General features: G+C 32.4%; 1 protein-coding gene across 5 annotated transcripts in view; it reads right to left on the minus strand.

The window, feature by feature from the left end:
• The window catches only part of kmr (kramer), a 55,316-nt gene extending 42,402 nt beyond the window's left edge, over window positions 1–12,914 (minus strand). For all 5 annotated transcript variants that reach the window (XR_011106763.1, XM_068763752.1, XM_068763753.1 and 2 more), the window contains exon 1: window positions 12,608–12,914. The gene's annotated coding sequence lies outside the window, so the exon portion shown is untranslated. The remainder of the gene's footprint in view (window positions 1–12,607) is intronic.
• Window positions 12,915–14,225: the final 1,311 nt, after the last annotated feature.

Here is a 14,225-nt window from a genome sequence, read left to right on the forward strand (position 1 = left end):
TCATTATATAATAGATAAATAAATAAAATAGTACCCAATGTGTAATTTTCAAAAAACATTATTACCATTCTTAGAGTTTAGTCAACCAACATGAAATCAAGTGCCATAACTTTCAGCACCAGCTCAATGGTAGTTTATAGGCGGGTGTCTTTAACAAAAAAACTAATTAAACCTTTGGAGTTGTTTTCATGACGGAGAAATATATTTAAAATTACAACATAATGTACATATAATAATAAAAAAAATATTACAATGCGTGGGTACAGATGGTGGGTCGCCTTATGTTACTATTCATTGAGAATGAAGTCACGTATGCAAATTATTGCCAGCTAGTTTTTTTTTTTTAAAGAAAATTAATCAATATTGGCATTATAGAAAAACTGTTTTTGTAATGATTACATTATAATAATAAAAACGAGTGTTTTAAAATAATTGGAAAAAAATCCGTGTAGCGATATTAGAATCATTTTCTTAGCCAGCTTATTTTTGCCCAGGAAACGTTATATAAGATACTTGTTATAATTTTTGAGGTATATTATTCCCTACACCAATTCCTCATATTATTACTTGGTTTAAGGTTTATTTATTTATTATATAAACCGTTTTATATTACATCCCGCCTGAATCCTATACCTAAATATTCCCACTCCGGCGTATTCTGCGTTTCATAGCGTCCCAACGACGCCACGCCGACGAGTGCACCAAACGGGTGTCTTTCTATTGTTTTATTTATTCAAAGCCCTTTCCTAGAATCGATTTTACTATTACCAAATCTTTTTTAAAACGTTTCTCAACGGTGACTCATAACAGGCCCCTCTCTATGACGTCTCTGGTCAAGTAACGGGGAAATAAGGGCCCCTAAAAATTATTTATATTAAATACCAATTGTCTATATATAATTTTAAGTTTAAATTTTTAAAATTAAATATTTAGTTACACTTTATAATTTCAAAATGATGTAGGAATCCAATTATTAAATCTAAAATTAAAAGTATATCCGAAGAACGGCTGAATGAATTTTTATGATTATCGTGTGTTTGAGTTTGTCTTCATCCAGAATAGGACAATAACTATTTAAATATAATAATAACAAAATAAAAACACCGGTGGTGACATCAGTCTATTCGTTAATTTTTTTTAAACAGTACAGCAGAACGTAACTGACAGCTCACGTAATGTCATGGTTTAATGTGTTTTTTGCGCGATTGTTACGAGATTCTACGAGTATCATTATAAATGATCTTACTGTCCCAATAAATTACAATTAATAATTTCGTGTTAATAAATCTACTAATTCATTGATTGTTAGGAGGAAAAAAGTTTGAGTCAGCTAGTTATTAAATAAATCATATTATATAATTCAAGAGTTTTTATTTAGTCGAAATGTATGACCTTGTTATACTGTACACATCAAACATTGTTAAATTTCATTTAAAACGTGCAATTGTTAAGTTTCTGGCCGACTTATCTCAGCAGATCGGCATTACGAGCCGGTGATAGCTTACTACTTATCATGTTCAAATAATAGACAATTCAAAATTGCTATAAAATCCTTTCTTCGTGTTTTTTTAATTTAATTTCAATTTAAATTAATTATTTCTGTGGTTTAGTAGAATTTTTGACATTTGTTAAATTTTGTTATATGTATAGTACATAATATAAAATAAAAAAATGGTAATTAAAATGTATTGAAAATAATTGTAATATTGAACCTTGAAATAATTACCTGTCTATCATGTTGCAATAGATTTATAAAGCGTAAGAAGTTTCAATATCAAATTTGTAAAGTGTTGCTGCACGTAGAGTTAGTATTTCAACCTTTGTAGTAATTGATAATTATGATATCGAGATAGTATTAACTTCTTTTATTGTAAAAAGGAATAATGATATGTATACGTGATCTAGGTTGTGGTAATATTGAAACTAGAATTACGCAACGTATTAACATTAAAATAAAATAAGCATTGTTTTAAAATAATGAAGAAAAACAATTTTGATAATGTAGCAAAAATTATTATTTCGTCGTCATCGATTCGACTCATAGGCGTCTCTCAAACATATATATGAGGGAACATAACATAATCACTACGCTTAGCAGGCGGGTTGGCGGTTGCAGTGTGGTATTATAATACGCAGAGAACGCTACTGCCCATAGTTTTGAAACTTGTTTATAAACAGTGGCAATACCTGTATAACAAAATGTAGATTAATTATATAAAGTTGTATCCCAGGAATCGAATCCCGCATATAACCTACGATCGCAATCTCAGCCATCTACCACTAGCCTACCAATGCAAATAAATTAACGAAAAATAAACTTATACTTTGCGTATATTTAAATTAAAAATGCAACGTAAATCGCAAGTTTTTCCCGCCAAATAAAACCATTGTTCTAAATCTCCACTTCTGACAGCTAATGTGATTTATGAAAGGTATACAGGAAAATGGGCCAAAATTGGTAATAATTGTTAAATAAGAAAGTATGTAGTTTTTCATTATGATAAATATTAAGAACTTGGTTTGCAACTGTGACTACATCCATCATATAGCCTTGACCGTGCACCTGCCGATTTTCTCCTGCTTCGGTCTTTTAACATGAAAGTGGACTGCAAGAACTACATGGCACAGATTTTTCATTAGTTCTGACAGGTTTGGCATCAAAAGAATTGTGTCACATAAAAAAGTAAAATGTAACCCACATAATTTCTCGAATCTATTACTTTGACCTTTTAGAACATCACAAGATTCTTTAAAAATTAAAACCTTTCTAACATTTTGAAATGAAACCAATTTATGGGATTAAACAGCTGCGTCTGATCACCTGGTGGGTTCGTGGTTTACATTCCAGGACTAATATCTATTTGTCTAAGAATAAATTTAATAAAAAACATATATAAACGCGCACACTAAGCGGTAGTTAAACGCAACAGGAGTTCTTTACCATAACACCAGATAAACAATCGTGTAAGCTTTCTCAAATGTGAGCTAGTTACATTCTTTTATCACTCCAATCGGCATCACGAGGCAACACATCTGGCATTCACAACTGTCTCTACTGCTTTCTTGTCTCACGACTACCGCCTGCGTTCAACGCTTTTGCTTTGTTGCTTAACGCTATTGTTTCTTTGGTAATAAGTTCCATGCGTGACCCGTCGCCGCCGGTTTTTACTAAAGAATTACAAATTAATATTTTCCTTCCAACATCAACATGATAATTTTTTCAAAAGAACACTTATTTTAATAGCAATGTCTTTATTAGATACAGTTACATACTAGTTATATGTGTAATCGTTTTAAAGGGGTAAATGTACATCTCATTTGTCAGCAAAGTTTTTACACATATTTCCAATCATCATAAAATCACTCTGAAATATTTTACATTAATTACTTTTATCTGTTGAAATGCCATGATCCAATAAATTCGGGTAGTACAAGTCTTCAGCTAAATATAGTAAAGATTATTACATATTAATATATCGCTTTTTCTTACTGTAATATCACCATGTTATTTAATATTTCCGAATATACCATATATTAATCTAAAGCAAATGAGCTATATATCCCTTTAAAGCTTTACCACCTATAATCAATCACCGTGCATGTGGCTTTTTCAATTAAAATATTTTAAGCAAATAAACTACAAATGACTGTCGATGAGGGTACTGCCAAAAATGCAGTTAAAACGCCTTCTGCGCTATTTTGCTCAAACATACGGAATCTAAAATAGCAAAATGACAATAATGTGTTTATGTACACATTTTTTTTTAACTTGCTTTTCGTTGGGCGAAAGAAGCTATTCTAAACGTTCGAATACACGATTTGCATATATACTAGACATCGTTAGTTATAGCTTAAACAAAAATCTGTTATAATAGAGCTTGGAAATGAATAACACTAACTATTGCTTTGATTTGTAAAAGTGATCACAACAAAAACGTCTTAGGGTTGTACTGTGCTCTTCTTAGAGGCACGTTTGGAAACCCAGTATCAACGTATTTTAAGGATGCTATTATAGAGAAGCTTGGGCTTGGTTCTATATTAGGCTCTTCCAGCATTCTTTTCAAGATATATACATTTATTTACGATTAGTTAATAAAATATTTTCATTTCATTTTTATTCAGCTATAAGAGAAACAGGAACAATCGGCATTAAAAAAAGTGGCAGAGATCATGTGTGGAACTTGGAAACGACAAATAGTAAACGTAGAATTTTCTTTTAATAACTATCAGGCAAACTTGACGAATGTTCGACTTATCTCATGGGTTGTGCTAGTGAAACCGTGTAAATGTACCGCGCCTTAGAAACGTGGCGAGGGTCAAAAAAAGGGTGACAACCGCCGCTGCGAGCTTTGACAGTAGACGGTGCGACCGATACTGTCCCTTGTCTCACCGCGCATATACCTAAGGCACGGTACAGCAGTTTCGGGTACACTTACCAATGTGATAAGCCAAAAATTTAGTATAATCTCTCTGCGAAATATTGTTTATTAAAATGACTTGGCTGAGGTAACCAGGTATCTTGAGTCAAAAAGCAACGCTCATTGCGGTTATAGACACGGTTTTACGTCTCAAAGGCTCTTCCAACACCGTAATATTATAGGTAAGTAAATATTTAATTAAATAAAATATCCATTAAGTGTAAAAACATTTACAATACATATACGCATAAATCCAAACTCGGTAAATGATATCGCTAGCTGACCTACATTCAAACATGGCGATCACTTCTAATCATTCCTTTTTGAGGCTATCGATAGATAAATCGAATTACCGCGAATGAATTTCTGTTAATGCCGTAAACGACTTAATTGCGGTCAAATAGAGCATTTGACCGACATATCCTTCGCTTGCCCAATAGACGGGCAATATGGAATTGATGTAATTCGTTTTAATCTTCACCGGTGATGACTTACGGCAATTGAACGTAGTTTCACCCTTTGCTTCATTTAGAAGCTCACGGTCGCTCAAAGAGCCATGGTATCTCATCAAATCAGGAATTAGATCTAGAGACGATTCGTTTCTAAACGGCGTCCCAGCGAATTGGCAAGCTGGAGTAGCAATGGAAATACAGCATGCGCAGAACACATTGCCGCTGGTACCTTAAGGTTTTAAGGTAGGGGCCATCGATTAACAAGCCCAGCGTAGGGCCTCCACACACAAGGTCGAACAAGGAACAGTCGAACTAAATCTGAAGACACTAAATGCAAGCCAATTCCTATCAGCTATATTGTAAATCTATAGGAGACCGCCTATGTCCAACGATGGACGCCTTATGGCTATAATGATGATGATGCTTATAGCTCGAATATTTTTTGACGTAAATGTAGCTTTGAAATAATTAAGTACCAATAGTACACAACATCTGTAATGATTTTGATATATATATATATATATATATATATCAATATCATGTAAACGACTATATATTTTTTTAAGTTTAAAAGCGTCTTTCAAAAAAGTTTTCCTCAAAGCCTCTCTAGAGCTAATAAGCTTAACGGTAGAAATATTATCCCTATGTGCTACCGAAAACGCTGTACCGATAGATCCTCTGTCTCAACGCGTCCATACCTAAGGCGCGGTACAGCGGTTTCGGTAGCACTATAATAACTTCATCTATAAAAACCTACTTCAGTCTGTTCGCTGCTTGGGTACAATGATGTTTGAAAGAATAGATAAGTTAGGATTTTATATATTAATTAGTTTACAAACCAAATCTAGAATCGTTTAACTTAAAAATAATATTATAACTTCTTGAACGTCTTCATCAAAAAATAGAGTTGTCAGCTTGTTTGAAGGCATAATTTGATTACCCACAAAGTACATTTTACCAAGTTCTTAGTAATTAGCACATAGTTGTGAATTGTTCTAAAATTCCTTATGTGTAACTACACTACGAGGTTCGTGTAATGAGGCTGCGGAACCCACCTCAGATATTTGTCCGTAAACAGCCTTGTCTCTCTATGGGTGCGAAGGTAAACAAAGTAACTGTAGTACATAGATAACAAGGGTGACCAAGCATTTTAAGCAAACAGGAGACAATATTGTATGTATTTTTAATATTTATGGTAAAGTTGTCAATTTCGTTTCGCAACAGGTGTAAAAACCTAAAAAAGTAAATAATATATGTATAAGCTTACAACGACATAGTCAAGGTGGCAGAAAGTTGGATATTGGCAGCCTGAGACCAGTTAATGTTGCGATCACTGGGGAAGACCTAGGCCTTGCAATGAGCGACTATCGGCTAAAGTGATGATGATGAAGAAAAACGAACACTTAGTATTTATTGAATATTATTTAATAATATGTTGGTTATAGGTAGCTTCAAGTATACAACTACAAAATTTATTTGATTTAAAGTAATTTTTCCTTTTATAGATGTATATGCATACAATATAAATGATCAGTTTAGGAGTATATTATAGTAATATTAAATAAAAATCTGTTCCTTTTAATCTTTACAAGAAATACCTTAACTGGATATAGACATTAATTGATATAATATTATCAAATTAGATTATATTTAAGGATGTTAAAACAAAAGGCAAATTCCTTGCATTCTTAATTCAAATTAAGAGACGTTAGTATTCTATTAGTTTACCGTGAGGTTACCGAGTCCATTGCGTTGCACGGTGAGATATGGGCTACGGGGTGACGACCCGCGTAGCAGGTTCAGAGAGGCTCTCTTGCAATGCGTCGACGTTCACCGTCACCGAATAAAGCGCTCTCTCTAAACCTAACTAGAGTTGGAATGATCCTACTTATGCTGCTTTGGAATCCTGTTTTACAAATGGATTGATTTTTGAGAGATCTAAACCTTTCAGCGGGTTACATATTGTTAAACCTCTCTCCTTCCTTCCCCGTCGCCATCGTTACAGCCCATAAGCGCCCACTGCAAGGTATAGACCTCCCCCAAAGATATCTATGGTGGCGCTTACGGTACATTCCCCATATACCATAATCGCCATGCTTGACAGGGGGGTTGTCGATAACTGTGTGATATTATGGTACGTAGAAGCCTTGTTTTTTCAGCAGTGGCAATCCTATATAACTAATACACAAAGTGTGAATTATATAAGATAGTGTACCTGGGATCGAACCGATACGATCATATGCCTTTACCACTGGGCTACCGCTGCTTTACCGAATGCAAATTCTATGAAAGTAATCCTAGTAATAACGTTAATAAGACATAGTACTTATTCACCTTAATTGTTCATATTCCTAACTTATCTGATACTTCTTTAGCTAAAGTTAAAGCTGGTTTAATACGAAAAACACTTATGAAAATAATTTTAAAGTAACACGGATATACTTTGTGCTAGTAAGTGGACGAAATATACTTGCTTGAGCCTAAATTTATTTATACAACTCATTGAAACTTTGAGGCTCCTATTGAGTTTCTCAATCAAAAATTAAGTTTGACCAAATATGCATTGAAATATCCGATATCTGGTAATAACTATGAGATAAAATAAAATGTTTATCTTTCGTGCATTAGATTCTTACTTTCTCTAAATATATAGAATGGCGCAAAACTACAATTGTTTATCGAACACAGTTTGAAGTACATTTCTTGCTGCGTCATTTCGTTTATTTGTACAGACGTTACCGTAAAGCTTTACCCAATGTACACACTCATAATGCTGCACTGGTATTATCGACAAGTGAACCCTAGGATGGGCCCAAAGAGGCTTTAGACTAAGCGCGCTCGGCTCCCTCCTCCCTCACACACGTGGAATCTGCGTGGAATGCCTCTCGAGTAACAGACATGTCAAAAATACCACAAATAATGAATATATACTAGGTTGAAAGTAACTAAAAACATATTTTATCCACTATGTACGTATGTAAATAATTCCCGGACTATCCAATAATTAATAAGACGCATGGCGACCTTAGATTAGCTTCAAAAGCATTCGTAGATGCAGGTGTTACACAACCAACATCGCCCGAGGCAACTATCGACCGGTCACCTAACTGCATAAACCGCTGCACTCGACACTTGTAATCGTTACACGTTAACGCAATGTTTTATATCAACTACAGACATATTTTTATACAATATCCATACTAAGCATATGTGTACATACAGGATGAATGATAATAGTTATAGGTGTAAAAGTATAAATGATAGTTCATAGGCATAAAGCTTTAAACTAAATGCTTATATTTTACATCTCATTTTATATTTCTATTTTTAATCACCATATAGAAAGTGATCATTCTGAATTATGCTACATTATTTCATCATTTTTATCGGAATGCGACAAATCAGTAACCTCCGCCGACTCAAAGTCTGCAGGAACATATTATAAACAATAATTAAATGTTTTTGAAAAGGCAATATTTTATTATTTTATCATTAGGTTATTTATTATTTCTGAAACGGAATATCATACATTAGTTAAAACAAATAAGCTATACATTCACCCCTTTAAACCTTTTACACCTATAGCCAGTCATTCTGTACAGTCACAGTTATTTAAATCAATAAATTTGTTTTACACCAAAATTGATAAATAAGTTTTATAATAAAAATAGACATGGTTGACCCTATAGAATACGGCAAAACAAGACTTTTTTTTCTTAAATGCTAGTCTAATCAATGTTATGTAGATACAATATATTCAGGAGGGAACATACGCTACTGGATTCCTATACCTCCTACGCTACTACATGGTTAGTAGGTATGTTAGGCTATAAATTAATTAATATGACATCGTTTAAAGAATTAATAATATTGCCTATTATTTATATTTCGCCCTTACACTCAATTGATAACTAATCTATTTTATACTTCAAACTGTTAAACTATAACGACTGACAAAACGTCACATAGGTAGTGCGGAACAGACTCTAGAAAACCGAAATTAGCCGATTGTCTCGTTCCAAAGGTCGATGTGCAATATTTATCGCCGGATACTCTATACTTTACCTATTGGTCTCATAGCTCACAACGTTCAACAGCATAAAATATTTGGTATCCTTAGAATCGTTTAAAATAAGCCTTGAAATATATTTTGGAAATATCTAAAGATATATGTAGCACACGGCAAAATTAAATAATTAAAAATTTACTCAAAATCGCATATTTATATAATTGACACTGATAAAAAGTTAAATCTATTACAATGTCATGCACTGTTATTATTTACGAATACTATTTGAAAATTGTACCGATAACAATAAAATTCTTTTGTAACCAAACGTAAACATAAAACTATCGGGTGTTTAGCAATATGATATTGTTACATTCCTGCCGTCTCTGTTTTTATAGTTATTACAAAGGCATTTTTTTTTCGACTATGCATTATGTTAAGTTGTGTTTTTCAAAGGCGCGGTGCCTCAGGTACAGGGACATCCGCTGCATTCCAAAGCTCCTTTCACGCTCGATAATCTGTTTTATATAGCGGTTTATCGTCAAGCTAATTTATGTCCCAGCAGAGACACTGGATTCAATCCAGTATTATTTTTTATAAACCAAATTTCAGTATTATTTTATCTATAATGTCCATTCCGATTCAATAAATAATTATAACAAAATATAAATATTACTGAACTGTAATTTTAATGCTTTGTAAGATTATAGTTAATCTTATAAATTTATTTATTATTTTCCTAAAACTTACAACTTGGTTAAATAATTATCATTATCATCGCATTACGCTAGGTCTTACGCTGCCCGCATCCAGCGACTTCCTGCATCCTTATCTTTACCGTCAGTCCACTTAGGGGGAAACCAAACGTTAGGATCAAAAGATTTTCGAGTGGCAAATACGAGTCGGTAGACACGGCATGGTCAGGCCCACCACTAGGTGGTCCGACAACATGGCCACGGGAAGAAGTTGGATTGCCATGGGCGTCTGCCAGCCGACGTGATGATAATTATACGGAAAATTAATAAGTGAAAAGTAAATATTAATGAAATATTGAAACAAATATATATAATGCTAATTTAGAGATTTACGCTCTAAGAGACGCAATTAAAAATTTTCTGACTAGCTTTCCGCTAACTGCAAAAAGTACCTTTCTTTTCAAACAAGCTTTTAGTTTGCTAACTGGTTAACAAGCTCACTTTTTGCTTCGAAAACAGATCCTTATTTAAGTTCTACCTATTCTTTGTCATATTTTGTTACGTTAAATTTTAATTTAACTTATTAAACTTTACTTAGGATTCGAAAGCTAGAACAACTACAAGTTTTCCAATAACCGTATGCTCGTATGTCCTCGTTCTTGTGAAATATAATCTCAATATTTAGATTGGATATTGATATACAACTTTTGTTTACATTGTGACAGTAAAAGTGATCTGTTATATGATATTTACATTGACATACAACACAAATAATATTTTTTGAAATATAGTAACATTGCCGAGAATATTAAAAAAAAACGTCTGAACTGTTTAGCATAATAATTCAGGTGTTTTTCTTATTTGAGCTATTATCTAAAGGATATAGTTTGAATACAACAAAAATGACTAACTATTGGTTCAATTTTAAATAGTAGGGATGTCCTTTTGCGATTTTTTGTTTAATACGTTGAAATAAAATTACAGGAGCTATTATTGTTCTACCTATAGTTTTTAGTAGGGTGCTACCTATAGTTTAAATATGTACCTCTATTTATCACTACATATACCAAAAAGCCTTATCGGGTTTTAAAAGGTGGTAGGTACCTTTATGAGACCAATAATTTCAAAAACTGTGGTTATATTGTCTGTTATGTTAGTCTCACAAACATGAACATTTGTACCTACGGAACCACTTGCAATAAGACTACACGCATTTTGTGGGTGACAACAGTAAAAATACATATATGGATCTATGGTTTGTATATTTCACATTATTTATAATCATGATTGACCCAAACAATGGCAGCGACTATCTGGCTATCAATGTCCGAATTCAAATCGGTATTCGAAATAGAATTCGAACGAGCAATAATATATCAACAATAAAAGGTATTATTGACCGCAGTAGCCAGTTTGTACAAATTTGTCAGATTTATAAAATAATACGTAATATGTACAAGAACTAACATAATATTTATTAGGTACCTGTGTATTTTTTGACTCTTAAACACGATAATGTTATAGTAAGCTAGATGCGTATATATCGTGTATGTTCCCACAAACTGCGTAAGTAGTTTTGTAGGTCATGGTTATAGTTTATAGCAAAATTTTATTTAAAAAAAGAAAATAGAGATATACAAGGATAGTTCCTAAAAATTTAGGGAGTAGAACGAATATAAATAAAGCGATTTTTCATAAGAAATTTCCGCAATGAAGTTAAAAATGAAAATATTATTTAAAAAATGTGTTACGTAATTACATTTTAAAAAAGGCATCTGATACTGATATCATTATGAAGCGCTCATAATGACCAGAAGAATGCAGCCGCACAAGATTGTTTTAAAAAAATATCTTCCTTGTTTTTTGTAACGTTGATCGTACTTGGATGACCGAGGCACCGGACACTCACCCTACTCTCCGGGGCATAATGCGAAGGAAAATGTCCGTATACATAACCTCTATATACAAAGCTTTTAATATTTTATTAAACTTTACAAACATTAATAGTAGTTATTTAGCACACTTTAAATTTAAGGAAAAATATTGCTAGTTATGTATCTGTAATTTCCATAACATGTCGTGGGCATTATAAATATTCTTTAAAATTAATCAGTAAAAATTCGAAAGGAACCTTGTACACACTTAGGAACTATTAGCAATATTAGTTATTTTATTTGATAATACATAAATAGGTAACAGAACCTTTAAGCCAGAAAATAATCAGATCTTTATTTTCATAAAAGTACTAGTTTCATAAATACAATAATAATTTAGCATATTTCACAAATGCGCTTACTCAGCAAAATAATACTAATTCGAAATCGACTTAACATCCATAAAGACAAAAAATTTCCTTGAAAGGCTCGACTACCTGCCAATGACTATATGGCAAGACATAACACAATCGGTGTTTAATTTTAAAATTTAAATGATAAATCTTTACGCAGATATTATTATACATAATATTTTGAGTGAAAAATTCAGAGTTCTTTTAGGTTATCGCTAATATGACTAACATTTTTTTAAAAAATCAGATAGAAAAATGGGGAAATATATATTATAACACTTTATTATTACCATTTCTAACACTTAGCGATGAGTCAGAAACCAAATTATGTTCAGAATGCGATTTTGCAACAAGCATGTATAGTCATCAGGTATTTCTACTTAACTAAAATTACATACACATGATTTATTAAGTGGTTGTTATAGAAATATCTATCACATAGAAGAAACAAAATTTATGAATAGAACTTTGGCTTAAATAATTTCCACCTGTTGACGTCCCACCTGGGCCAGGTACTAACGTACGCGTCCGTGCTACCCTTGTTTGCTTCACGAGCACAAATATTTACGGCTTGCGTGATCAAACCAAGACCCATTGAGAAATAAACGCGTTTAAAGGTCCAAATGTTTATTCAGAGTAAGAATGAAATAGTTGACAAAAGGCTTCTATTTACGCAATGACCACAATAATCATTAGCGTCTGAACTAGTCAAACAACTGTCTAGTACAATATCCGGTTTCTCGTACCTTATTCACTCGTCGCATCAAATCCACTTCTGTAATGAATATGTGAGGATTCATTTAAACTTCCATTACTAGCACCCAACGTACTTCATGGAGTCACAATACACTATACACAACACAAAACTAAATTATAAAATATTTTAAAATAAATATAACTAAATTCTCATTTAACTGAATTACACTTTGCTGCGTATGTATTAAATTAGACGATTTGTTATTCGTGATATAATTCAAAAATTAAAAATCATGTTTTCTTTTGTTATTTGCCGTAACTGATCAACAAATTTGACACAACTTCTACTGAAAGAACTCAACCGACAGTTCGACGGCGACTGGTAAGTAGCTTAGTACCTACACTAAACTAGCGCCGAGCGCATTTGCCGAGTGGGAGGAGAGAAAGTGACAGAAATACTGCAAGCACTTACGCGTAAAGGAGATAACCGAAACGTCAACATGGTTTAAGACTTACCAGTATAAACCTGCTAATGAAAATTGTCATGAACCGTAATAAATTCATTCGCAAACCAATGCATCTACATTTTTACAAAGTAATACTGGTTTTACCTGTGTTCAGTTGCATACCGATAAGGTAATTTGAATTCCTACAGAGAGAAAAAGACGGAGGTTTCGGCGGGCTATTCACCACACACATACGACATTGATAGGCACATAGTACGAAATGCAAACGTATATATTATAATTTGAATACTGGATTCTTTAACGGTTTTAAACGAATCGCGTCTATAAACTCCACCTTAGGTTTACACACCGGCAAGTTTTTTCGAGCTAAAATAAAATTTGCTATTTCGCCTAAAGACGAAGTAAGCTTTAAATGTAATTCATGTTATTATTTTCTACTGGTTCCATTAATTCATTGAATAATACTATCGCTCAGCGCAAAAATGATTCAGTACGCATACAATACAGTTGTACGTTTATTTGCCTTTCTTATTGACTCTGGACAAAGAAAAGCTTCACTTTTACCAATTAGTTTGTTAGCGCTCGCCCGACTGTAGACAGGCTATGCATTGTTTCCTAAAACAAGTGAAAATCTACTAGATATCGAAACACTTCCGTGGCACCTGTTGCGAGTTTCCATTGTTTAAATAGTTCATGTATTAAATATTTTTATTCGTTATATTGTACACTTCAAGATAAAATATAATGGCGATTCTTTTTAACCAGTTATTATTAATATTAAATATAACTAAGTATCTTAATTTTTATTGCATCATATTTTTATAGCGTTATTTTAGAGATATAAATATTTTAAATATCTTGTAATAAATTTAAGATGTACTACTACTACTACTACTACTATTTTAAGGTTTATTTTAAGGTTGGTATTCATTAATAATATTCTTCTAATAACGGAATGTTAATATGATTAATGTTTGTTGATTGTAATTTATGTACTGCTTAAAATAGTAGTAGTAATAAACTTTTAAAGTTTAAATTGTGTGTAAATAGATAATTATTATGATTCTATGTCTTTTTATTGACTTGGAAATATTGTACAAATTTATCATAATAATATTTCATAAAATTTCAATAAATTTTGCAATAACTCAAAAAAATGGCAACGGTAGCTTAAAATCTTTAAAATAAAATAGTAATGTTT

The sequence above is a fragment of the Battus philenor genome, unplaced genomic scaffold, assembly GCF_028537555.1.
Source record: "Battus philenor isolate CCGP_79_NKW_IND1 unplaced genomic scaffold, ilBatPhil1.0.hap1 SCAF_18, whole genome shotgun sequence".
NCBI classification, from domain to species: Eukaryota; Metazoa; Arthropoda; class Insecta; order Lepidoptera; family Papilionidae; genus Battus; species Battus philenor.